At 33.4% G+C, this 27,541-nt stretch overlaps 1 long non-coding RNA gene across 1 annotated transcript in view; it reads left to right on the top strand.

Moving 5' to 3' along the window:
* The window catches only part of LOC149543364 (uncharacterized), a 42,971-nt gene extending 18,462 nt beyond the window's left edge, over positions 1-24,509 (top strand). The window contains exons 3-4 of the long non-coding RNA XR_016355232.1: positions 17,259-17,510; positions 24,218-24,509. This is a non-coding gene — a long non-coding RNA (uncharacterized LOC149543364). The remainder of the gene's footprint in view (positions 1-17,258; positions 17,511-24,217) is intronic.
* The last annotated feature ends 3,032 nt before the right edge of the window (positions 24,510-27,541 follow it).

Raw genomic sequence — 27,541 nt, 5'->3', positions numbered from 1 at the left:
ATTGCAAAGAGATGAGGGAGAGAAATGTAATCATACCCATAACCAGACTTAATTCTTACCGGCTATTTGGTACCTTCAAAAAACTTGTGCTTGAATTTTTTATAATCTAATGTCCCTTTCCTTTCCACCTTCTCAAACCTATTGCCTTGCCAATCAGTTGGGAAGTCACCACAAACTTAATACTACCTATGGTACCATCACCTTTGTACCAAGAATTTGGAAACTTTATAGAAACCATGATGTCATGACCTTTCATCACTATAATGTGACTGTTTAGCCCCACCTTCACTAGGTAATTCCATATTTCCTCATTCTACAATAAGTCCTTGCAAATTCTTGGATTGACCCATTTCGGAGGACCACCTATAATAAAATCATTTTCAAAAACTTGGTCTTCTTCAACAATAGTAGTATTAAACCTAACAATTTCCTAACTTTCAATGTCTTTCTATATTTTAATTCTCCTCCTCAAACCTCCTAATACTAGGCAATAATAGTTAATGATAATAGAGAGATGAAGAAAAAAATGACAAGTGCTACAAAATTTAACTCTTTAATCACTTTTTGAAAGGAAAGTACTTTCCAAAAAAGCTACCACATTAATCGACAAAGCCCCAACATAAAAACTTTTAACAACTTTCAAACCTATGAAATGGTAAGGGTCATTATGATGCATTAAATTACATTCCCCATTCCATAAATAGGTGTTGTACTTTTGATGATTAATCAAGATCTCCTTAGCTTTATAAATGATTATAATATCATGTATCAGTGTCTAATTTATTATAGCATTTTGCCACAAAAGTTTCATTATTAAAATGCAAAAGGTGTCACCACTAGATTTAGCATTACAATTTTAAAAAAGCTTGGTAGTTTGAAAAAAATCTTTTCGACTTTTCGACTCACAATTCTATTTGGCCTTCTAACTATGTTCCACTTCCTCTAGAAATCAAAAAACTGATTGAAGACACTAAATCATTTTTCCTCCTCAATATTGTTATTTATGGGGAAAGAGTACGCTTTTCCATTCATTTTGTTTCTAGAATTGAGCATATCTTTGATCATTTAACACTATAGTTTTTAACTACTCATGACATTTAGTATCAGAAAGATGTCTCCACTTTTGAAAAAGAAGTCCCCAATTAGCCATAAAATCACCAACTTTGTTTCCTTCTCTTAAGGTATGTCTTGTTCTAACATTTTGGAAGGATTAGAGATGACTTTTACAGTCATTCATAAGACTCTAAATGCACCAGAAGCACTTAGCTTTATTAAGTAAGATATATGCTATAAGTTTTGAGTCTACTTCCAACTCTATATTTTCAACTTCATATTCATGTAAGAGTGTAACTCCATACCACATAGCAATTCCCTTAGCAAAACTGTTAGAGTTAACTAGTCAGAATTTGATGGGAATAGGAAAATATACCTGTTAAAATTTAGAAATTCAATGTTTGGTTGTAAACGTGAAAAGTGTAATTTGAATTTATTGATTATAATTTTATCCCAAAATGAGCATAGCAAAATTCCTACTTAAAAGGTGGAATAGGAATAACCTATCCCAATTTCATTTTTTAAAACCAAATTTTATATCTCACGGAGTCTGACCCTAGTTGCATAAGCCAAATTATTGGAGGGAGGGTATTTTTTGGTGAAATATTGTGAGACAAGAAACGACAGAGGCATAGTCTGGGAGTTTGAGCAATTTTTTCTCAAATGTATGGAGCAATCACAACTCTGAAAAGACTCATTAATGTCGTTTGATGCTCAAATTATTAAAATTTACAAAAACTTATTCCAATTCCAATTTCAATTCTTGCAACCAAACATAGAATATACATCTTTCAACTCCTCTTCTAGTTCAACCAAATAGGTTCAAATGATATTCCACAAACTATTTTTGTATGTGTGAATTCTAGAAGTGGGCTTATTCTAGCATTACTGAATGTCACATTCGACAATTCCTGCAACCAGATGGACCCTAATGTTCTTAGCATACCCCATGACAAGAAGACCATTGTTATTTCTTATGGTACCACTTGCTCATGCCATGTCCAAATTTCCTTTAGAATAGCCATCCATGTTGCACTTAAACCAATTTTCTTTAGGATGAATATATTTACATTGCATTATTTTTCAAATATTATTCTAGTTTAAATTGATCAAGATTTGTATGACATTTCACTTTGTTTGATTTTATTATCTAACTTGTTGGTGTAAATACATATTTATTATTTATAGTTTACTTAAGTTTACTTAGGTTAATGCATTATTTTCTTATTTTGCATTATTTTATTATTTATTTTGTGAGACACTTAGGAGTTTGCGTACCTTTATGAGTTGTCATGTTGACAACACAGAAGTGCATAACTCTAATTCAGCACATGGTGTCTACAACACTAGAGTTTGTATCATTCACAGAGTTGTCATGTAGACAACACAGTTATTCGAACTCCTAATTTAGCACATGGTGTCTACAACATTAATTTATGTGCTACACCATTGTAGGCTTATCCTCTCATCATTACACTTACTTCCATGCTTAATGGAGGATAACCCATATCTGGTGGACACGTGCTTGGTTGTATGACTTATCATGATGCTAATTCTTAGGCATTCTAGATGCATCTTAGAGGCCTTTATATATAGACACTCCTAGTGTACTTTCATTAATACTGAATTGAATACATATTGATATTCTAATCATACTCTTCCTGATCTACAATTGTGTTTGTGTTTGAGTTCTTAGTTCTTGAGTGAATTTTCCCTAAGGAAAATTCTTACATGGTATCAAAGATTGGAGAATCTCTCTTCAAATAGTCATTCGAGACCATTGTTGCTTTAGCATCTCGACTTAGATCTAGAGTATCGTAGAAATTAAGAGCATCTAGAGCCAAAATGGACCTCGCCATTGCATTCGGAACAATGATTCGGTGAAAATTAGTTATAAATTTGGCTACCCTAGGCCAAAGTGAATTTTGAGGACATTTTTTTGCAAATCAGCATTCGAAGGCCTTGATTTGCAAGTTTGGGTATGATCTTTTAGATTTGCAATTTTAATTTTCAGATCTGATTATTTCTTTGTATTTTTGAATTTCACATTTTTTGAAAAACATTTTAGCTAGGTAGCCCTATAAAGCAAATTTTTTTGTACAGGTACCAAGCAGTCACACCCCGACTTTGTGCAGAATATTTTGCAGGAATATTCTATTTCATTTGGCACATAACACTAAAAAGTAAACTGGCTTCCATTGATTGGTGGGCACCAGCGGCTTACATTTCTGACCACACACATAATAACTGGTGACCGAGCAAACCCACACTCAACAGGTGGCTTGTTTACAGTGCTGTTGCCAGCGTTTTCTTTTATATAACAAAGTATTATTATTTCCCATTGATGTGGGATAATACTTATTAACTTTGGCTGAGCTCCAGACCGTTCTCCTTTTTTAGCCCTTGACAATACACCTCCAACTTGGCGACTGTTGTAGAATTTTTGGTGATGGTAAGGTTTTGAGGCATCACAATATGCTATTTTCCAGTGATGGAAACCTACACTTCTTTGGTGCAGTCCCTGTTTGACATCCTGGCCACACGACAGTTATAGATTTGATCGACCAACATACAGACATCCACGGGACCATCTACAGATGTCCACGCAGATGTAGACCCTGCATGCCACACGTCACCTACATTCCTTGACTAAAGCAACCTCTTTCACCATGCAGACCCATCCAACGCATCTACCACATGTCCCTATTGACACCTTAATCACCAGCTTCTAGCTAGCACAACAAGGACACCTTAGTTGCCATGCAGACCTTGCTAACTGCCACATGCTCAGACACGTTAGACTACCACCTAAGCCATCATGCAGGTTGACTCAAATTTTTTGTACATACAACATTTTCCATGTGTCATGTCCGTAATATCTGTCCTGTCCAGTCAGGTGCCACATCATCCTGACAGGCTATTTTTTGTTGATGTTAGTCGAACATGAGGTTAAATTTGATGGCTATCTCACTATCATTCCTAGTCATTTTTCAACTTATGCAATAGTTGTTTGACCATCAAATTTAAGCTAGCAGTTTCTTGCCCAAACCCCTATTTAGATGCATTTTGATTTGCTAGCCTAACTTTGAGAGGCCATAATTGGGTCATTTGGACTCCATTTTAGGTGCAATTTTTTAAAATTTTGGTTAAAATTTTCTGAAATTTTTAGTGGTGGTGTTCTTTTCTAGTTTTGGTTCAAGGATTTGTTAGAAATTGCATTTTTTGTTGATTGTACCTATTCAATCCTGCATTTCACAACTTCAAACGCTCCGTACGGGCTCATCTGGACACAAAAATAGGTTCCATTTTTTTTTTAAGTATATTATTTTTTGTCTACTTTTCAGATCTATAGTCAGATTCTAAGGTTGTGTGGACAAAAATCTCACTTTCAGAATTAGAGCTTTTTCTACATTGTATTGCTTTGATTACTTTTTAGAATTATTGTACATCTGAGCAATAATGCTTAGTGATAGATTTGGGCCTCAAAAGGCAAATGTAAAAAGAAAAATCAATAGTTCATTTTGTACATTTTGACAAGAGGGGAGGGGGGGGGGGGGGGGGGGGAGGTGTATTGTATTCTGTGTCTCTCTTGTGTGCTCTTTTCATTTTCTGCATCATGGGTTCACCTAAAGCTCCACGTCTAACTTCACACAATTATTGTACATGGAAAGATATTGTATGGAGTAGATTAATGGAAAAAGGTCTAAATCTTTATGTTGATGGTACAATTCCAAAACCCACTGATCCTAAAGAACTCATTGATTAGAAATTTATAGACAATCGAGCTTTAGGAATTATCAAGAGTTGTGTACATAGAGATCTCTTCTTCCACATTGCCAGTTTCATGGAAGCCAAATCTGCATGGGACAAACTTGAATCATTGTATGGTAAGGTGGATGAGGAAAATGATTTTCAGATTGAGGATGATCTACTTCTATTGGATCCAAAGAACTTTGACACAATTCAAGATTACATTAGCAAAGCCAATGAGTATAGGGCACTACTAAAAGATTTTGGAAATCCCATGAATGATGAAAAGTTGATTCATCACATCCTAAAGAGGCTACATTTAGAGTATGCCTCCTTTGTTTCAAGTTATAGTACTCATAGGTTAACCATGGGAAGTGCTTTCCAGAAGCCTACATTTGATGCTTTTGCAGAGATGTTGATTGTTGAACAATCTCGCTTGATAGATTTGGGACTTCTCACGACATCAAAGACAAAAAGAATTGGTGGCTAGTGATGAGAAACAATCAAGTCAAGGAGGAAGAAGTTCTAGCAACAAGAAGAAGAAGTAGTGCAAGCAGAAATCACAATCTGAGACACAACAATCCTCCTCATAGCAAGGTGGATCTTCTTCCACCAAGAAGGGAAATAGTGAAAAGAAGGACAAGCTTTTTTGTGCATATTGCAAAAGGCCAAATCATGATGAGCATCATTGCAAGACTAATAGAATTGATGAGTTGGAAAACCTACTCAAGAAGAACAAAATCCAAGTGTCAAGTACTTCCAAGGATTCAACTCCAACCTCTTCAAAGGGAAAAGGGCAAGCATTTATGGCAAATATAAGTTCTTCATCAGAGTGGAATCTTGACTCAGGTGCCTCCTATCACATGGGTTTTTTAGAGGGAGACTTTTCTTCATTGAAGCAGTCACAGGTACCACACATCTTTGTGGGAGATGATACTAAAATGGAAGTTGAAGGGAAAGGACATGTGGAAATGGAAAATGGGGAACTCAAAGATGTTCTCTATGTTTCAAACCTAAGCTCTAATCTCCTCTGAATCTACCAAATCACTCACTTTGGAGATGGCAACAAAGTTGAGTTCCTTCCAGATTCAGTAATGGTGCAAAGTCTAAAAGATGATTCATTAGTTGCAGTGGGGAAAGTCAATCATGACAAGAGGCTTTATTCCTTCTCCCACTTTGTGCTTAAGTCTCCTTCACATGCCTTGTCAACTCAATCAAATTCACAAATCAAACTATGGCATAAATGGTTTGGTCATCTTGCCTTCTGCCATCTTTAGCAACTTTGCTTGAAACATATGGTCAAAAGTCTACCTAACATCAATTTTTCTAAGGGCGAGTGTTCATCATGCTCAATGGCTATGCATCTTGAGGAGAAGTATGATAAAGGGAAGTCCTTTAGAGCACCAATTGTTCTTCAGTTAGTTCACATGGTTTTAGTAGGATCCTTTGAAGTGACATCAGTCAGCCAAGGCCGCTACATCCTTACTTTCATTGATGACTTTTAACACTTCACATGGGTCTACTTCCTTCATCACAAAATTGAAGTGGTTGATAAGCTTCAAGCCTTCAAGAGTCATATTGAGCAGAAATCAAGGAAAGTCATCAAGGTTCTACGGATAGACAACGAAAGCAAATATATGGATAGAAGACATAAAGACTTTGGCAAACTTGAGGGAATTGATCTTCAAAATCCAACAACATTCAGTCTACACAAGACAGATGTTGCAGCATTGAGGATTAAAACTCTTAAATCTGTGAGAAGTTGCATGATACAAGCCAAGTCTCTTGATCCAACACTCGAAGTCGAAGCCATTAGCAGTGCCACTAACATACTTAACAGATCTCCTCATAATGCCTTAGATAGCAAGACTCCTTTTGAGGTATGGTGCGACAGAAAACTAGTTGTGAGTCACTCTAGAGTCTTCAATTGTCCAACATGGGCAAACCTATCTTCTAGGGGATGCAAGGCACTAGCACCTGGGCCTTGTATTTTCATCGGTTATGAAGACAGTGCTAAGGGATACAGAGTTATGGATCGTAAGACTCATGAGATCTTTATGGAGAAGGATGTTCACTTTGAGGAAAGTTCACCTAGCTTATCCTCTACTCCTCTCCACACTTCATACATAGTGGAAACTAATAGTGACACTAGCGATAGTGCTTCAACAGATTCAAAAATGTGGGGTACTATCAATAGTTGCAATGAGAGCTCATGACATCAGTATAGTCCACATGCATACATTGCCACAGTGATAGGTCCAACAAAGAAGGGTACAACTCATCTTCCAGTTACAACATCAGTTGATGACTACATAGCAGCCATTTCAAGTTTTTTCGTGGAGTCACACACCATAGATTTGGGAGACAACCTTGATGATTTACATCTTCTCTTTGATGAAGATGATCCTTCTACAGTTGTTGTGAGGGCTCACTCTAACCCTCATGTCCATTTTCTACATGATCGATCTTTATAGGTTGACGTGATTGTGGATCCTTATGAACAGTAGTTCTTATAGGTCTCTTTATAGGTTCTACAAACATCCTTGCCAGATCTGCATTCATTCTTTTCAACATTGTTGGAAGGGGCAATCATTAGCATCGACACAGGGACAATCAGTAGTAGGTTTTAGGGCCACTATACATCTTTGGGATTGTACCTTTGCCTTTGTTTCTTCCAAAGGGGAGGAACATCATTTTGCACTCATGGACCGGCTTCTTCCTTGGAGCAGCAATCACGAGTTGGCATTCTTCACTCGATGGGGGGGGACTACCTTGTCTCTCTTCTTCTTTCTTATGGGGGGGACTTTTTCCTATTATGAGGTTTGTTCTTCTCATTCTTCACTATTGTATATACTGGATGTATGTCATAATGGGTGGGTCTTGATTACTCCATCCATCCATGCATCTTGTTTTTTTATCAATCTTTTTGGGGGAGGGTTTGTCCCATGAGGTTTTCCCTCTTTCTCCGCTTTATGAGAGATTGCATTTTCATTATGTAAATGGGTACCTAACATGGCCTAGTAGCCAGAACCCATCATGTATTTCATTCTAGTTTTTGTAAGCTTAAAGGCATTCTCCTATGTTGCATTTAAGGGGAGTGTTGGTGTAAATACGTATTTACTATTTACAATTTACTTAAGCTTACTTAGGTTAACGCATTATTTTCTTATTTTGAATTATTTTATTATTTATTTTGTGAGACACTTAGGAGTTCACATACCTTTATGAGTTGTCATGTTGACAACACATAAGTACACAACTATAATTTAGCACATGGTGTCTACAACATTAATTTGCGTGCTACACCATTGTAGGCTTATCCTCTCATCATCACACTTACTTCCATTCTTAATGGAGGATAATCCATATCTAGCAGACATGTTCTTGGTTGTATGACTTATCATGATTCTGATTCTTAGGCATTCTAGATGCATCTCAGATTCCTTTATATACAGGCACTCCTAGTGTACTTTCATTGATATTGAATTGAATGCATATCGATATTCTGATCATACTCTTCCTAGTCTACAATTGTGCTTGTGTTTGAGTTCTTAATTCTTGGGTGAATTTTTCCCTAAGGCAAATTCTTATATAAATTAATCTAGATAGAACACCCCTTTAGAGAAGTGGGCATTATTGATGCTCTCCCTAATATAATTCTCTTAGGGCCCATTTCGCTACAAGAATTGCCAAATGCATCATTCATTTATGCTAGAATAATCTCTTTTCTAGTATTAGTGCATTCTTAAAATAAGTTTTGGAATATCATTTGGACTTAATTGGTTGACATGGAGGAGGAGTCGAAAAATGCATATTCTATGTTTGGTTGCAATAATTGAAAGAGGAATTGGAATAAGTTTTGATTTAAGATTTTAATAATTAAAATATTATTTAATTTTTTAAAAACTTTTTTACTCTTTTAATGCGCTAGGTAAACTTTTTTAACGTGACCGATAACACTGGCGTGACACGCCCACCGATACCACGGGGACGGGGGAGACTAGAACCCGTGACCAACCCCCCTGCAACAGGGAAGATTTAGCCAACCAAGCTAGGGCCCCCGGCCTAAAAATATTATTTTTATTTTGGTAAAATTTTAAATAAACAATATTTTTTATTTATTAAAAATGGTCTTTTATTAATTTTTTAAGAAGCCAAATTATTTTAATTAGACTTTTGAAAAAAAAATTGACTTTATAAGTGAGAGATATACCACAACCTTTGAAATTCATTGAAATTCAAAGGACATATTATATTATATATTTAATCATAAATTAAATCAAATTATTTTAATGAATATAAGATCAAAACTAAATGCATTTTATCTTTAAATATATTAAAGAAAACAAAAAATATAAATAAGTTGAGATCTTTAATAATATATTTAAATGATCTTGCAACATAGTTTTAATTGTAAGACTAAACACAAGATTTATTTGTAAAGATTTTATGAAAGTTTATAAAAGATATCAAATATGATATTAGTCTTTCTTGTCATTTTTAAAAAAAAATATTAAACTTTGAAAAATGTTGACATTGTTTATATCTTATGATGAACAAAGAAAATAGTCCAAAAATGCATTTGTGTGGCAAAATATAATCAAATGGAAAAGTCACAGATCCAACAACCCATCAAATTGAGTTTATTAAAAACTGTAGCAAGAATAAGCTATTCTTATTCCATTCTTTTTTAGGAATTCTGCTATGCTCATTTTGGGGTCAAATAAGGATAGACAATTTCTAATTCTAATTTTGTATTTTGCAAACAAATGTCAAATTGGTGAATGCGGGTATTTAGATTTTCCTACTCCCAATTTTTGCAACCAAACAAGGCCATAGTACTATAGAAAATAAGAAGAATTTCCTTTTTCTCTTCTTTGAAGATTTTGTTGTTTTCACTTTCCATATAGACCAACCAATAGTGGGGGGAATAAGAAGCCATAGGTTGTTAAGGACAAGATAAAATTTAGAATCTTTGCTCGATCATGCTATATGAAGATTGATTAATCTCGACATCACTATATTAATTATTGTTTCCTATAGCACAAGGCTCCATATATCTCTAGTAAAGGAACAATGAATAAATAAATGATCGATAGTTTCAGCGTCATTCTAACATAAAACACATATGTTAGCAAAGTTGAAACCTTTTTTGTTGAGATTATCTAAAGTTAAGATTTTCTCATGAGAAACCACCCACCAGAAGTAATTAATTTTAGGGGGAAGGTTAGAGATCCAAATCTCTTTCCAAACAATAGAGTCTTCTCCCATCATCTCCATCATAGCATAAGTAGACTTGATCGAGAAGATACTAGTTATGTTATGTTTCCAAATCTATTTATTTAGCGTATTAAACCCAACCTTTAAGAATGCACACTTCCTCCCTTCCAATGCATGCAATTCTCCTTGATTCCCTTTGGCTTAGCCATATGCTATTGAGGTCAATCCAGGGATAACTTTAAGAAACCCCCTTTGGAAAAATATATAAAGTCATGACAAATCCAACATTATTTTAGAGGAAAAAAATAAATTTGAATTGGAAATTTTATTTTTCAAAATAGGAAAAAATTAATTTCATTGTGTGAAAATTTTGTAAAACCATGGCAGATCTTTAATTATTTCAAAAAATTGCGACCAAAAGTAAAACTATATAGAAACCATAAATTTATATCATCCAATATACAATAACCCTTTTTAATGACCAGTAGATGATCCTAAATCAAAGGTCTAAATCCCATTTTGGGCTAAAAAGTTAAAGTGCAACAAGTTTTAGAGAAAGTTTCTAAAATAATGACACTTGTCCATAGTATAATCTATTTCGGGCCAAAGATTAGAAGGATAAAAAGTTTCTTAGAAAGTCTCTAGAATAGAGACACTTGTCAAATATATGTAATTTACATATAACCTGACTTAAAGTTTTCCATAGATTGGTGAATGTGACCATCTATCAAGACATGCCTCAAAAATTGTGGGCAAAAACGTTCAATTTACCACATGGAAAGATTAGATTACATTGGTGAAGTCATTATCAAATTAAATATGATTAGATATCAGTATCAGCAATTGGTTTGAGCATGCGACCCAACTTTCATAAATTCCAAGCGACGTTGCTACCCCAAAAGTGCCAAAAAAATTGCCAAATCTAGGGTCCCTGATGAGTGAGATTAGCCATTTGGTGAGTATTCACCACTAAAGTGAACTCTGGGTCAATCCATTAAGCCTTTTCAATCCTCCAAACAAAAATTCTTTCCACTTTGATACCAATAGTAGATGAGAGCCAATTTTTAAAGTATTAGTTAATAGTTATCTCTTGGAATGGGATATTAGTAGCCCAGGATTTGTTCCAAAATAAAGTGTTTCTTTCATTCCCAATAATTTTTTTGCATTTCTTTCTTAAAAATACCTCTAACTTTCATTAAGTTCTTCGATAGAGCAGAATTCCCATTAGTAGAGTTTGTCATTAGAATAAGGTGAAGGCTTCAGCTACCTTAGTTGACATAAGGAAGAATGTCATAAAGTAAACTAGAACACTTTGTAAGCAAGCTTTAAGAAGCAAAATTTTCCCACCTAGACTTAGAAGTTTTCCTTTCCGTATTGCTAATTTTCTTTGGAATTTCTCAATAATACTATTTCAATAAGACTGGCATGATTTAACTTGGGACAATGGGAGACCAAGGTAAGTATCTGATATAGAAGCAACCGTATGCTAGAAGTCTCAAGATGCTTAGCTAGACATCATTTCTAGTGAAGAAGAAGAATAATTTACTTTTATTGAAGTTAATATTTTGTCCCAAGATCACAACATAGTCATTAAGCAAGGTTTTCCAAGCTAAAGCTTCTAATAGCACTACTTCTCTTAAGGGAACTATATCATCCACAAACAATTTGTGAGTAGCCCGAGGGATTACAGAGGTTGCTTTAACACCAGAGATATCACGAGTATAACAAAGTCTAGTAAAGTTCCTACCCAAAACTTTAACAACCAATATAGGAAGATAAAGCAATAGGGGATCTCCTTGCCTCAACCCTTTCCCTATAGAGAAGAATCTTGTAGGCTCACCATTAATTGAGACAACATATTTGGTAGTGGTCACACAACTTATGATCATTTTATGGAATTCTCCTTTTAGCTCGAGTCTAGTAAGAACCTTATCAAGGAATGCCCACTTGACTCTATCATGAACTTTGGAAATGTCCAAGTTAAGTACCATCCTAGCTTTCTTGTTAGCATTCGTAGAATTAATTAGTTTGTGAGCAGTTATAACAACACCCATAATATTCCTACCTCCCACAAATCCTTTTTGGTTTTTTGAGACCATTTTATCTAGAAAAGGTTTCATTCTTTTCACCATGACCTCAAAAATAATCTTATAAGTAATGTTACCAAGGATCATTTGTTTGAAGTCACTCATGTAAGAGGGGTCTCTAGTTTTAGGAATGAGGGTTATATAGGTTAACTCCACTACGACACCCATTCTAAATCTAACTAACAATCAACCTTGAAAATATCTTCCCCAACAACCTCCCAATTCTCCTATAAGAAAGGAGGAAACACATCTAGACCTGGGGATTTAAAAGCCTAAAAAAGAAAATGTGACATCTATAACCTCTTCTCTACTACCTCTGGAAATAAGTTTTTTTCTTCTAACAACAAAAGGGGGAAAAACCCTCAAAGATTATTGAGATCATCCAAGCCATGATCTATACATCCATTATGAGTAGAAAAATTTAAAACTATAGTATTGATATCTTCTTCTTCTTTTAACTCCACTCCATTAGCCCACATTAAAGATCTAATATAGTTTCTATTTCTATAATTTAGAGTAGTTTCGTGGAAAAACCTAGTGTTTTTATCACCATCCTTTAGCCATTACATATAAGATTTTTGTTTCCAAAAGTCTCTTCTTAGATGGACAAGGAGATCCATTGGTCTCTAAGGGACCTTTCCTCCATGCACGCGATAGGGTCAGAATAGTTATTTTAGAAGCCCTTGGACCTCCACCAATTTGTTCTCTAATGACCTTTTAGTATCAAAGATGTTTCTAAATGAGACCTTATTCCAATTTCTTACTTTGTCCCTAACTACTCTAAAATTCATCTCAATATTAATCATAGGGGAAAATTTAGCAGTCCTATTCCACAAAGATTGTATCTAGTCTCTTAGGTTATGATGAGAAATCGACATATTCTCAAATCTGAATGGGCCAACTACCATTTTTCCAATTTTCCTCTCAAGGAGAAGAGAATTATGATCCGATCCAGTTCAAGGTTTAGCTTCCAACATAAAATCATCCATATTAGTCTAGTTAGAAGAAAGAGGTTCCCTATCAAGTCTAACTTGGATAAGACTGGATCCTTGTCTTCTATTAGTCTAAGTAAAATTATCCCCCCTTAGATCTATATGAATGAGGCTAAAGTCTATAAAGAAATTCCCTAAGTTTACCATACTTCCTTAGAAGTCTTCAATACCCCCCACTTTCTTAGAAGGGTGAAGAGGGGAGTTGAAATCACCCATAACCATCCGTTTAGAATTGACATTATTAATAAAATTGGCTAGTTTGTTCAAAAGAAGTTTCCTTTGACCTTGGTTATTTAAGGCATAAACATTAACTATATTCCAAGAGCTACTAGACATGGGGACTTGGAAATTAGAAATAATAAAGTTACTCGAAGACATTATGAGAGTACTTGACATCTCGTTCGTATTCCAAATGATTGCTAGACCACCTGAAGCACCTTGAGAGTCCTAGGAACACCAAGACAGGTTAGGCCACACAAATTTCATTCTTTTTTCCATATTATCTCTGTTCATTTTAGTTTCCTAAATGAGGATAATATCCACTTTTAGATCTTGAAGAGCACTCTTCAATATATGTTGTTTCAAGTGACTATTCAACCCTCTAAGATTCTAAGAAAGTATTTTGAACATTATAAGTTTTGATATAGGACCAAAAAAGTGTATTCTTCAACTCACTCCCTCTGAATAGATTAAACTTTGATCTCCACAAAGGGACATCCATTAATAGTAGAGTTGACGAGGCTAGCCATCAATTATACTTTGGGTAGCGGGTCAATTACCTTGCATAGTAGAAAGTCATTTTCATCTTCTCCAACATCAATTTTAAAATTTCTTTTATTCTTCATATAAATCTTAGTCCATTTACTCTTCTCGATAAAGATAATTTCTAATACTATGCTAGCATCCCCATGATTAGAAAGGATATTAGATCTTGAAGGTCCATTAAGAAATTATTTACTAACTTCCCCAGCCATAGATTTAGAGAAAACCAAAATATCTGTACTAAAATCAACAAGGGGGAGGGGAAATGGGTGGGCAAGCTTCTATATTCAACGAAGTCAAGGGTTTAGCTAAGCAAGACCTGACAAATTTATCCAAGTTTTTTTGCTAAGTAGGAGTGAGAAGAGGGATTGTCTTAGGAGGAGGGAGTAATGTGGCTATAGATCCCTCTTCACCCAACTTGGAAGAAGGTACCCTACTATCTAGAGGGATCTCCAAGTCAACATGGGATTACAAAGGTGAGAGAAGGGGCTTCATTGATTCCTTGGGATCCACTATAGAACATGGGCAAGATGAAGGATAAGAAAGGTCAACATGGCCAAAATAATTATGTTTCCCACAAAATAGATCTTCCTTTTCAAAAACTAGTAGTGGAACATAGGATCATAGCTTAGAGTCTAGGATGACCATTATAGGAAAACTCTTTTGCTTTGATATGCTAACACAAGTTGTAGCAAACAAAAAGAAAGATTTTATTTGGGTAACTTTCTCAACTAATTAAAGGCAAGAAAAGGCTTCTACTATACCTCTAAAAACCCTAGTATTCAAGAATTCCAAAGGCAACCCTAGCAGTCTGATCCACATTGGTGCAAAGCTCCCAGGTCAAAAACTAGGTCCAATTTAGGTTTCCACTAGCAAACATTAAGAATGCTTTTCTTGTTTGACCCAATATACCAAGGCCCATTAGTAAGACTACAAATCAAATCATCCTTAACTTTAAAGGAAAAGACAAATAGTCCATTAAGGAGAGTATCAATCTTCACACTTTTCTTAAGAGACCAAGTTGAATCTCCCATTTCCCTAGGTGATTAATAGATGGCCTAAGGATCATGAAATGACCCATGAGGGATACTTCTAGAGAAGACACTGAGTCATCAATAATATCATCTAGAAATAGGATAGTGCTACCTTTAATTGTGTAGGAGAAGAATGATTTGGGAGGAGAATAACACTTTCTAGAAACACCCACAACCTTATTAAAAAAGGAGCAACCACTAGGTTGAGTAACCAAAGACAGTCTTTCCCTATCCGCCATAGCCAATATTGAGAGAGCACCAGGAGCTAACAAGGGATCAGAACTTCCAATAGAGAGTGGCATGGATGCCTGGAACCATCAATGCCCAGCCAAGAGCGGCATTAGTGGAGTACTAAAAGGAAAAATTAGAAAAGGAAAGCCAAAGCAAGGACCATGACAAAGGTCTAGGAGCAGGGGGAGAAAAGGGGTAGGTAGTACAAGTTATTTATTCAATTTTCCAATGAATATTAACTGGGAAACCCTTGATCAGAGAGAAACCGCTAGTGGGGATGGTACCTACAAAATGATGTACTAATATAGAAGTTTCTTGTGCAATGATGGATCCTATTAAGAGTCAATGAAATACATTCAATATATACCATCCCTATTAGAAGATTTTGAATCCTTGTTAGTACACCTTTAAATATACTATAAAATCTTTCATTTTCCACACGTTCTGTTGATGAAGGAGATTTAGTCTTAGGTTGAAGATTAAAGAGATTCTATTCCATAGGTTCGAGTATTCAGTTGGTGATGAACTCAATTAACTTTTATCTCTACAATTTTGTAATCACGATGGCATCGATGGTCATTTTTTCTTCCAAAATAATTACACAAACAGTGAACAACAGTTCCAAGATTTAAACAAAACCTACATGGACTATTCAATTCCTTCCAATATATAGATTCAGACGAAAGTTTCTCTTATCTTCCATTGTGTTTTAGATTGAATGTGGAATTGAAAACTAAACAAGGAACTCTACAAAAAATGAAAGAAGGAATTCGATAATCGACGGTTGCCAAGCCATTTTCCTATCTCGCTCCCCAATCTTCCTGCTTTCCTATCACCCTGAATTTTCCCCGTTGTTTTCCTCAAGATTCATAGAGATATTTAAAAAGAAAACCCCCAATCCATGGCCATCCCACTTTCCTTATCTGATCCAAATGATGTATCAATTCATTTCTAACTATTATGTCATTAAAGAAATAAATATGATGTATCAATTCACTTCTAACTATTATGCCATTAAAGAAATAAATAAGGTGGTTAATTGAATAAATTTTCTTATAATTTCATGTGGAAAAACATTTTTCCATTTTCTCTTAAGCTCATCAATTGATAAGTAGGAGATATTTTTCATAATAAGTCAAATTGTGATATTGCTATTAGAATTCAACTTTGTAGTTTTTTATTTGAATCAACATTAATGTACAGATTTTGTAAAGCAGTGAAAATTTTAGACGATTTTCTTGGTTCTTGATTTAATTATTTAATTTTTTAAGTTTTAATAATAATTATTTGTTTGTTTTAATTAGAAATTTAAAATCTTAATGATTTGAATAATCTACAATTAAATCTTTTATTTTTTCTTAAACTTAATTTTATTATTTTTCATTTGACAAATGAATATATGCTTCTTATCTTTACTTGTTTCTATACATTATTATTTCGTCCTATATTACAAATCCATACTTCCTATTACAACTCCCATTCTATATTCTATATTTGTTTCTCTTCAAAAATTATTCATAATAATATCTAGGATATTATTCATGAACCCTAGATTTGACCTTACAAAGTTGATAATGATTATTTTACCATAATTTAACCTTACTAATGATTTTAGATTCATGACTTAAAACTCAACAAATGATTTTAGTTGAACTTGCTAAACTTATAAAGCCCTTGATCGTATTCACTCGGTACCCCTTTTTTGCTTTGATAAATTATTTTAAAATCCCAAAACCCTAGTTAAGGGGAAATGACTCAAATATTTCGTTATGGCAACCATGTATATTTATATGGTTATTTAGTAAAATTAATACAATATATTTATGTAGTTTTACACCAGGCCCATGAACTTACTGAAAACATCATTTCATTCGGCCCTCTTTTATATTGTTGACATTATTTCACATCGTGACATCATGCCATCATGCGCACCCGTTTCACTAATTTTAAATAAGCATTGTACCTTTCCTTCGCTGTCTATTCAAATAACTAGATTCATTACAGAGATATTCATTTGATCTGAAGATTTTAACTGTTTTCACGCAATAAAATTTCCTGGTTTATTTGTGAATATGCTCTTTTTAATGTTATTTTAATTCATTGTAATTGTCCTGTTACAACCTGTACAGATGGTCAGACGAGATAATGATGGTAAAAATAACGAGGTACAGCGAGAGCATCTCAAATGAGAAAAATACAGCAACAGAGTAATGTCTAAGTTAAATGTCAGATTTTTATGGTTTCATAAGAATAATTGATATGCCTTGTCAATGCTTCCACATAACAATGTATTAAATGAGCTGTAATGTCTGACAAAAATACCCTTCCATTGTGTTTTCATGGATGTCGATAATGGATGGAAGATTTGCAGGAGTAAAGAGGTAAGATCGTCCATCCGTTGAAGCTTTCAGAAATTTAATGAAACAGAGGGTTTTCTTTTACAGTTTGAAAATACACTTCTTTTCTGCTTCTCTCATATTATGAAATCAGTTTCATACACTTTTAGGCTTTTACTTACCCAATCACTATCTGCCTTACCAGTTCCACAATAGGAACACCCAAAGGATGAACCTGGCAGTGGAAATTTTGTTCAGATTTACGCTCATACAGTTAGCATCCAAATTTAATACGCGCTTCTAATCTTATTTGGTATAACAAAACTATGATATTTCATGTTGCAATTCCAAACTATAATTATTGTAGATAGTAGTTTTCCACAATTTATTAGAATTTTTGGCTGTATTTTCTGGACAGATTGTGTTAGAATTTTTTTGTATTAATGTTACTGTGATCTGAAACGTTGATGCAAAAAAATTCTAACACAATCTATCCAGAAAACACAGCAAAGAAGAATAATTATTATTTTATGCTGAAGCCGACATTAGATCATACTTTTTATTATTTTTGAAAAAAAATCTTTTCACTTATTGTAACTTCTGAAAATAGTCCTACTCTGCTGAAATGGACAGATTTGATGGATCTCTCGAGACTGTTTCCCTGAGAAAATTTCAACAGTAGTAACATAATCTCTTAAGTAATTACACCAGCAGTCCTTGATTACTTGAATAAAATTCGGCCAAATTATTTTTTAAAATCAATGGAGGCATACCTTGACAAGAATCTTTGAATATAATTTTACATTCTCCCCGTTATTGACTTTCCAAGATACAAATTTTGTTATCACCTCTGAAATGGTTACAGCTTTCATTGGATCATTCGAGCCTAAGTACTCTTCTTACATAATTTGACACCATTTAGTTTCTGACTTCTTATAGATTTTTCAAATAATTTTTCCCCAAAAGCTATATTTCTATGTTATCGTATTCTCCTCATATGTTTATCATTAGCCATATCTTTTTAAAAATCAAAGTATATTTTCTATTAAAATTTTCAAGGTCACTAGGTTCCATTTTCACATCTAAAATATCAGTTATCAAAAGATTATTCTGTTGAATATTTTCTTTAGGCTAAAGAGAATTAGAACAATGTTCAGGATTAACTTCTTCTCTAAAGTCTTTTTTTCTTGTTGTGATGAAAAGAGGAAAAATCATCATATGTATTTGAAAAAAGGAAAAAAATCTAAAAAAAGTTCTCATTGGGTCATTTGAGGTCAAACAATTTTTTTCAATAATTTGACATCATTTATTTTCTCCTCCCCCATCTTTTCCATTAGGGACATCTTTCAAAGAAATCAAAAAAAAAAATCTATCTTCTATTATATTTGTATTCTAGAAAAAATATTTAATTTCAATCTCAATTATTTCCTCCAGAAATACTTCAATCTATATATCTTGACATTCTTTTATTTGTTGGAGCTAACAAAATATCTTATTATAAAATTATTGAAAACCTATCATAGAGAGGATAAGAAGTAAAACTTCTTCATGGAATATAAGAAGTAAAACCTCTTCATGGAATGTCCCTGGGTTATCTTTATCTGGAATGGTTTTTTTAATCAAGTTAGTTTTGTCTTCCATTCCAAATTACTATATGGTGGTACTCAAAGCCCATGAAGGTATAGAATCATATTTAACAACAATTTGGTCTACGGCACTATGAAGGAAAGAACGAAAGAGTCTAAGTTTTAAGGTAGCGATTCTGAATTATTCTAAGCAATTTATCCCATATAGTTCTTAGAAAAGAGATAGACATTTAGTCCCAAAAAAAAAATGAGGACATAACCAACAAACCAGCAGCTAGAAGCCGACAAACAAAAACTAGAAACCACAGAAACCTAACTAGCAAAAAAAAGAAGGAATATAAACAAAAAAATCAAAATCAAAAGACCAACACTAACAAGATGTCATGAATCAAGCCATCTCCATAGCTGTACAGCAAGCTCCTCCATGAATTTCTTCATCTTGCGAGTTGCATTCTTAATCTCCATCATGTCCAGAGGAGGATCGGTCTCCTGCTTTTTCTTTGTGCTCGATCATGTAGATTTTTTTGGGCTAGCAACTTGCTCTGCAACATGACACATCCAAATGTAGAACCGCCATTGCACTTGCCCCTTGATCCACTTTACCCACCGGTCCGTTCAAGCAATCCACCGATGCTGACATTTATTAATAACAGCTCTCAAAGAGCTTTCCATTTTGTCCATTCTAGCCTTCAACTCCTCAAACCGATGTCATGTTTTTTTAAATTCACCTCCTCCGCCTTCTTATTCCCTTCCGTCACATTGCCGTGAAAATCTTCTAGCTTGGCATATAAGGCCCTATAATTCAGATTAGACTAAGCATATGCACCCGAAGTACAAGAAAAAAAAATGGGTTATCCATCCTACAAAGTCTTGTCTTTTCTACAACGAAAACGAGCAAATACCCTATCATATTGCTCCCTTAAAAAATTCCTTAATCCATTATTGTTGGTGGATAGTAATTTTTCCACCTACCCACCAAACAAACAGACTACATGCAACATGTGCAGCCGCCTACCACTGTCTATAGCCGCCTACAGCCATCCAAGCACTGGCCAACATACCAGCCTCACCGTCCAACATTAATTATATTGTCAACTCCTTCTTACAACATTAAATATACATTTGCTTATAAATAGAATTAAGCTAGGCTTGTGATCAGCAGAGCCCACTTTGGATTTCTCATTGTGGATAGAATGTTGTAACATTCTAAGAACTTGTAATAGATTTTCATTATATATGAAGTGATATAACGCATTGTGATAAGTCTCTGTATTTTACATATTGAACTAAATGCTTATCTTTTAGTTGGTGTTTGTCTTTGATCCACTCCATCCACCTCGTTCAAGTGATATCAGAGCTAATGGGGGATGATCCTAGAGATCATGGAGAGCTCGATGAGTTTAGAATTGGTGAAGAGTGTTGTGGCATCGTAGCCCAACAGGCAATGGCATTTGAAGTTATCCTCTACAAGAATAAAGAGATGAACAAATCAAGAGACTGCTATGAGAAATAGAGAAGTCATGAAAAGAAGGAAGTCAAAGTTGAAGTGTGTTTGAGTTAGTGTTGTATGATGCTATCATTCATAGATTAAAAACATTTGGAGCATCTCTCTACAAGCGGGAGTGCCAGAGAATGCATACACATGGCATGGAAGATATTGATCATGGAAATGTTTATTATGTCTTTGTGTTTGAAGTATGTGTTTGATGTTATAGAATAGTTATTGAAGTTAGTTGTGGTTGCAGTAAGTGCAAGTAGGTTGTCATGATTCAAAGGAATTCTAAGGTCTATGATGTTGCAAATGTCTATGTGTGTGTTGATTGAAGTGTTGGGATTGGAAGTGAGAATTTGCTGGTCTAATTGTGAAGGATATGATGTTTTTGATAATGGTCATGTAATAGAAGTTGGTTGCATTGATATCCCCCAACCAAGTGATGATTGTTAATAGACTATGTGAATGTATGGGGTGCATTATCGGTTGTGCTCGACACCCTAAAGATTTTTGGTTTGACATATTGATGAACCATGTATGTGAAAAGGATTCCCATAGAACTAGCGAGTACAGCGGCTGGGCACCCATGTATCTTGGTAGATGGATTTCTTTTTATATGGACTCAATAACCAGTTTGATGCAGGTCAAGAAGGAGAAAAGCCAAAGTGATGATACTTTTCCCATCGTGTGAGTTTTTGGTAATCTGAAACCATTTTTGTAATGTTTGGTGGTCTATTGTAACCACTATTATGTGAGGTTCGTGGTTAGCCAAAACCATTCAAATGAAAAGTTTTTAGTCAGCTAGAAACCATTTTTATTACAATGTTTAAGGGTTAAGTCTAAAACTTGAAGTAATTATGACAAGGGAAAACAATATAAATGTAGTAGCATTAGTGGAAGAAATTAAGGGGGAATGTTGGTGGATAGTAATTTCTCCACCTACCCACCAAACAAATAGACTACATGCAACATGTGTAGCCGCCTACCACTGTCCATAGCCACCTATAGCTATCCAAGCACCGACTAACATACTAGCCTCACCGTCCAACATTAATTATATTGTCAACTCCTTCCTACAACATTAAATATGCATTTTCTTATAAATAGAATAAGCTAGGCTTGTGATCAGTAGAGCTCATTTTGGGTTTCTCATTGTGGATAGAATGTTGTAACATTCTAAGGACTTGTAATATATTTTGATTATGTATGAAGTGTTGTAGCACATTGTGATAAGTCTCTGTATTTTACATATTGAACTAAATGCTTATCTTTTAGTTGGTGTTTGTCTTTGATCCACTCCATCCACCTCCTTCAATTATACATCTTAGAAATATAGTATTAGCATTGCTCAAAGATTATCGTCCTATGTATCTATGGACAAGGGATAATGGTAAGGGCTACATTTAGAGAACCGAAATACTCTCTATAATACACTTCTCATAAAACAACAAATCTTATCGTTACCTTGTGTCGTTCCAATAAACTTTACCCAACAAAACTGGAATAAAGTATCTTTGTTTTATGCAATTCTTTTTGGGTGGCTAGAGGCAAAATAGAATTGATTGCAATAATGTGTTGTGTTATAATAAAACATATATTTTTTCATTCACCGTGCTACATAATAAATTGATGACATAATGTCTTTAATAGGTAACTTATAATATTCTGGATCTATAAATTTCTAATATTTAGCTAACAATATTTTGGAAACTATTATATCTGACATACAAAAGACTGTAAAATAATATTTCTAGAAACATCTAAATGATGGACGTATGATAGTAGAGATTAATATTTTTAACACTTCCCCTAATTTCTACTATCAATGATTACAAATTACATTAATATTTACAATCTCGAGAACATCTTTCAAAAAAGTTGTTCCTTGATAGATTAGTCTAACTAACTCTCTAATGAAGTGATACCTGGTGTCAATGCACTTTGTCCTCTTGTAAAATACATGATTCTTTTAAAGTGCAATTGCAATCACAATAGATCGTAGTAGATCCCTCTTGAATTTGCATTAAATCCTTCAAAACTCTAACTCTCTTGAATTTGCATTAAATCCTTCAAAACTTTGATGCACACATATTGCTTGACATGTTGCTTTCTCTTTCCTGCTTGCCAATGTGAATTCTATTCAAACCCACTTCATACATAATATCTGGTCTAGTTGTTAGATGCATCAAATTACGAACTAATTTTTATTATCTTCTGTTTTGTGCCTACTAACACAAGTGTAGCAATTTATCACTCTTAATCTTTTCAAAATATCTTTTACATATTTATTTTGACAAATGCCCTTATCATTTTCAATAACTTCAATGCCAAAAAAATATTTCAACCTCAAATCTATCATATCAAATTCCTTTTGCTTTGCAGATTTAACAAATAGAATACCTTCTTAACTAATAAACTTTATCCTCAAATCCTTTTATTTCATAATCTAGTAATTGCTGTACATAGACTTCCTTTTCCAAATATCTATTCAAGAATGCTGATTTGGCATCCATTTAATAAACTATTTATTATTTTGAACTTCAATAACTAGAACCATTCTAATAGTATCAAAAGTACAAATATCTCATTATAGCCAACCAACTATTCTTGTGCCAATCCCTTAACAACCAGCCTTGTCTTATATTTTTCTACATCTCCATTTGCAACTTAGTCTTATAAACCCATTTCACACCTATCCAATCTCTATCCTTAAGACAAACGAACTCTGAGCTATTTATCGAAATCATTACCTGTTAAGATTTTGGAAATGATTTTATGTCTGTACTCCCCCCGGTAGCTTTGAGTAACTTCTGATTTCTTTAATGAGTATTCAACATAAAGTCTAATTTTCCACAGACTTTCTTTGAGCATCGACCAGTGGTGTTTGTCCGGTTGAATATTTGAGACCTGTGTTTACCATGGAAACCAATATCAAAGTTTTTCATACAGTCAAAAGTAGGATCTGAATATTGAACTACATGGATGATATGGCATGGCAGGCTATCGAAATAATATTTAGAGAAGTACTGTGATTACGATAACACCCATAGAACCGATAGTGCATTATTAGGGTTTTTATTTCCTTTCTTTTTAAATCTTGTGTTACCAAATTTAACATGGTTGAGCTGTGTAATGCTACAATTATGGAGGACTGGTCGGGTGGTTTAGAAAATGTTGTTTACAACATCAATGAAAGGCTAGAAATCCCCGTCCACTGTTTACACAGAAGCACCCATTGGTAGTTTAGAGATAGTCACCCATGTGGAGAGGAGGCTGATGTTTTCGTGGATATGCTCTTTCTAATGCTTTTATAATTCTTTGTGATTGTCACGTTTCAACCGTGCATATGGTCTGACGAGCTAAAGATAATGATAATGTAAATAACAAGGTACAAGTGAGGACATCTCAAATTATGCGAATGTAATGAGTGAAACAGGGTAACGTCCAGCGATCTACCATGTCAAGGTCTGCTCTTTATATCATGTGCTCAATGTTAAATCTGAAATTTTAGGGTTTGGTAAGAATACGTGAAACTACGTTGTGGTCTTCGCCATGCACAGTTTGATATGCCTTGTCAATACTTCCACATTTTCCATGTATTTGCAATGATTTGTAATATCTCACAAATATATCCTTCCATTACGTTTTGATGGGTGTCAATGCCCTTTGTGAAGGAGGTTTGGTGCTGGTTGCAAATGTCATACAAGTACAGAGATCTGAAGATACCGAGGAAGGATGCTATTTAGGTGAACAAGAGATAAAGATCATGCTTTCATCTTCTCATGCTGTAAATTGAACGTTTCACAAATTTGGGGAAACAGATATACTTCTCTTCTGTTTCTGTCCCATTTTAGTTTCACTGACTGCAATACCAGTTTCACAAGTAGTTCCAGAACGAAGGCGACCCGCAAAGAAATTTACAAATTTGTGATGAACATGGTAATGGAATTTTTTTTCAGATCAAAATTTACTTGATTATCCAACTTTCAAATGTAAAATGCACATTGTTAGGGAATTTGATCTTATATTATAAATGTTACTTTTTCTAAATTAAACGTGGTAAATATTATTTACATGAGGAATGAGGATTGTAGCTTTTTGAAAAATTCTATTTTATAAACCATACTTTAATCCTACTCCATTGTTATATTTATGAAGTAAAAATTATTATGATAAAGATAATAGAAAAATATTATATAGTAAAACAATAAAATCATTATTTTACTAATATTTTTATTATATATAATAAATATATAATTAAATTTACTATCAAAATTAGAACTACTAAGCCACTAAGTGGTACTTGTTTATGTTCGCCATAGGCAATATACTATTGCAATCACTTCTATCTAGAATAATCCTCTTTATTTCAACCAATCAAATTTGATTATTTCTATTTTAAATTTTAATGTTTCATATTTTTCAATGCATATATGTGAAATTTTGTAATTCTTCAAATCAATACAATCATTTGCTTCTATTTGATTGGCTCATTTATTTGAGGTGTGAATGATAATTTCTACAATTTAATAAATTTTAAATCTTTAATAAAATAATGAATAAATTATATCAAATACTATTACCAAATTAGAATTATTAACTTTAATGTACTATCTATCTAATTAACTATAATATTAAGTTCAATGTATTATCTATCTAATTAAATTATAATTATTAAGTTTAATGTAATAATAAAATATTTATTATATTATATTAAATATTATTACCAAAATATAATATTTAAGTTTTGTGTACTATTATGATCAAATTATGATTATAATTACCGTACTATATATCTAATTTAACTATATTTATTAAATTTAATTACTATTATTTAATTAAACTATTATAACTATGGCAAATACAAGCCACTATGTGGCACTTGTCTATCATTTTCATTCATCGCCCTTTCATTGTCATCTGCATAGTCTTATTTAGAATTTTAATATTTATGATGGTAAGTTTTAGATTAAGGGTTAAAACAAGTATATTTTTAGGGACCCAAAACTCCAAAAGTTTCACAATAAAATATTTAAAAGTGAACCATAGTCCAAAAATGTTCTAAAATAACTAGCACCCCACCACTAACCCTATGAAAAAAGAAGTTAAACTAAAGCACAAAATACTCCCAAGGGTTTCCTTTATGTACTTAAGTTCTCTAAATCAAACATTAGTAGATTATCAAAATTGTGATCAACTTTGTCTTGCATCTTGTTGATACATTCAATGGTTGCTTCTAAAATCCCCTAAATTATTCTTATCATCTCATTCAATGTGAAATCCAACTTCTCAATTATTTTAGTTAATGCCCAAATATTGTTGTCCTTTTTGATGAGCTCCCATAACATTTATTTCTTTGCACTCTCCTTCATTTTTCTTAGGATGTAATCCCTTTTAGCATTAAGGGCTCTTTAATTAATATTGAGGAGTTTTATAGCATTGAAAGATGATTTCTCCATTTTAAAAGTATATGTGAAAATGGCTTTCATGGTTTGTAGGATACCTAGAGGGGTTCAACACTAAGATCCTTGAGGTCATCTTCTAGAAGCTTCACATTAACTTCTTCCAAATCAACAGTCTTTCACATTAACTTCTTCCACATTAACACTATGATCTTTTCTCTCCCTATAATCATCATCATTTTACTATTTCTCAGCCAAGATGTTTGGACATTTTTTTTTCTATAAAATCATCCAAATAGAGTGCCTCTTAACAAAAACCCTCTTGATTCTTGTCTTTATTAATGACTTCTTTTTTATCCAACCATTCATTCTTAGGAAGACCCTATTTTTCTTGAGAATGTGACAAAATAGGGGAAGGGCAATTTCTCGCAAGCCTATACATTTTATCCACCCCACTAGAAAATATTGGTCATTACAAGTAATCCAAATGCTCTTAAGCTTTCTATGATTCTTTAACTTCAATTCCCAAATCACTCACCCAAAACCTATGTTAGAAAATGATCTACGAACCCTCTAATAAAGAGTCATAACCCTAATTACGGTTTCTATTCCCTAATTTTTAAAAATTCATTTACTTTATTAAAATATAGATATTTTAATATTTTAATTCTTTCATTCTTAGTTAAAACCCTTTTAAATTAAAATATTCTTTTTATTTTCTTTTCTCCACTAAATTATAGATGGAATCCACTTTTAAAAGTATAATTTATTATTTGAATTTATCATAATTAAAGTCCATTATTTAAATACAACTCTAATTTTAATTATTAATAATTAAATGATTATAATGAATCTATATTTAATTATTAATAGTTTATTACTCTATTGACATAATTTTGCAATTTAGACTTTTAAATTAAAGCGCAGATTTACTTAATTTCTAATTAATTAAATGTCATCATATTTAAACAATTCCATTTCTAAATCAAATAATATTTAATCATTCAAACATCATAAGATCAATCAAAATATCATATTTAAATTATTTATCAAACAAATTGCATAGTCCGACCACCATGAAAAAAACATAAGTAAAATCAACCAAAGTCAAAATCAACCAACACACAAATAAAAACTCATAGGTGGTAAAAAAGGTAGGTAGTGAGATACATGTCCTCCTTATCAAGACAAGTAATCAAACCTTGGTTGGGATTGGACCTGAACATTGAATCTCCATTCTTACCACCAAGTCCTTGGAATAAGGAACACTCGTCTTGAAAATTTAGGCAAATGAACACTCGGTACCTGTAGCTTGCATAAAAGGAAAAAATGCAGAGAGAGAGAGAGAGAGAGAGAGAGAGAGAGAGAGAGAGAGAGAGAGAGAGAGTATGTAAGAGTTGGATTTTGTACATCATCTAGATTACGACTTGTAGGTGACTATGATTCCCTCCCTCAACCACATGAAGTACATCAGATAGAAATATAAAATAGACATCCACACTATACACATGCAAGTATAATTAATAAATCATGAGGATAAATGCTATCATATTGTAATATTTACAACTCATCATGATTTTTAAAGGTATATCATAT

The sequence above is a fragment of the Cupressus sempervirens genome, chromosome 8 (assembly GCF_028749045.1).
Source record: "Cupressus sempervirens isolate cs-2001-9-10 chromosome 8, ASM2874904v1, whole genome shotgun sequence".
Classification (NCBI taxonomy): domain Eukaryota; kingdom Viridiplantae; phylum Streptophyta; class Pinopsida; order Cupressales; family Cupressaceae; genus Cupressus; species Cupressus sempervirens.
This window is presented reverse-complemented; position numbering and strand designations above follow the sequence as displayed.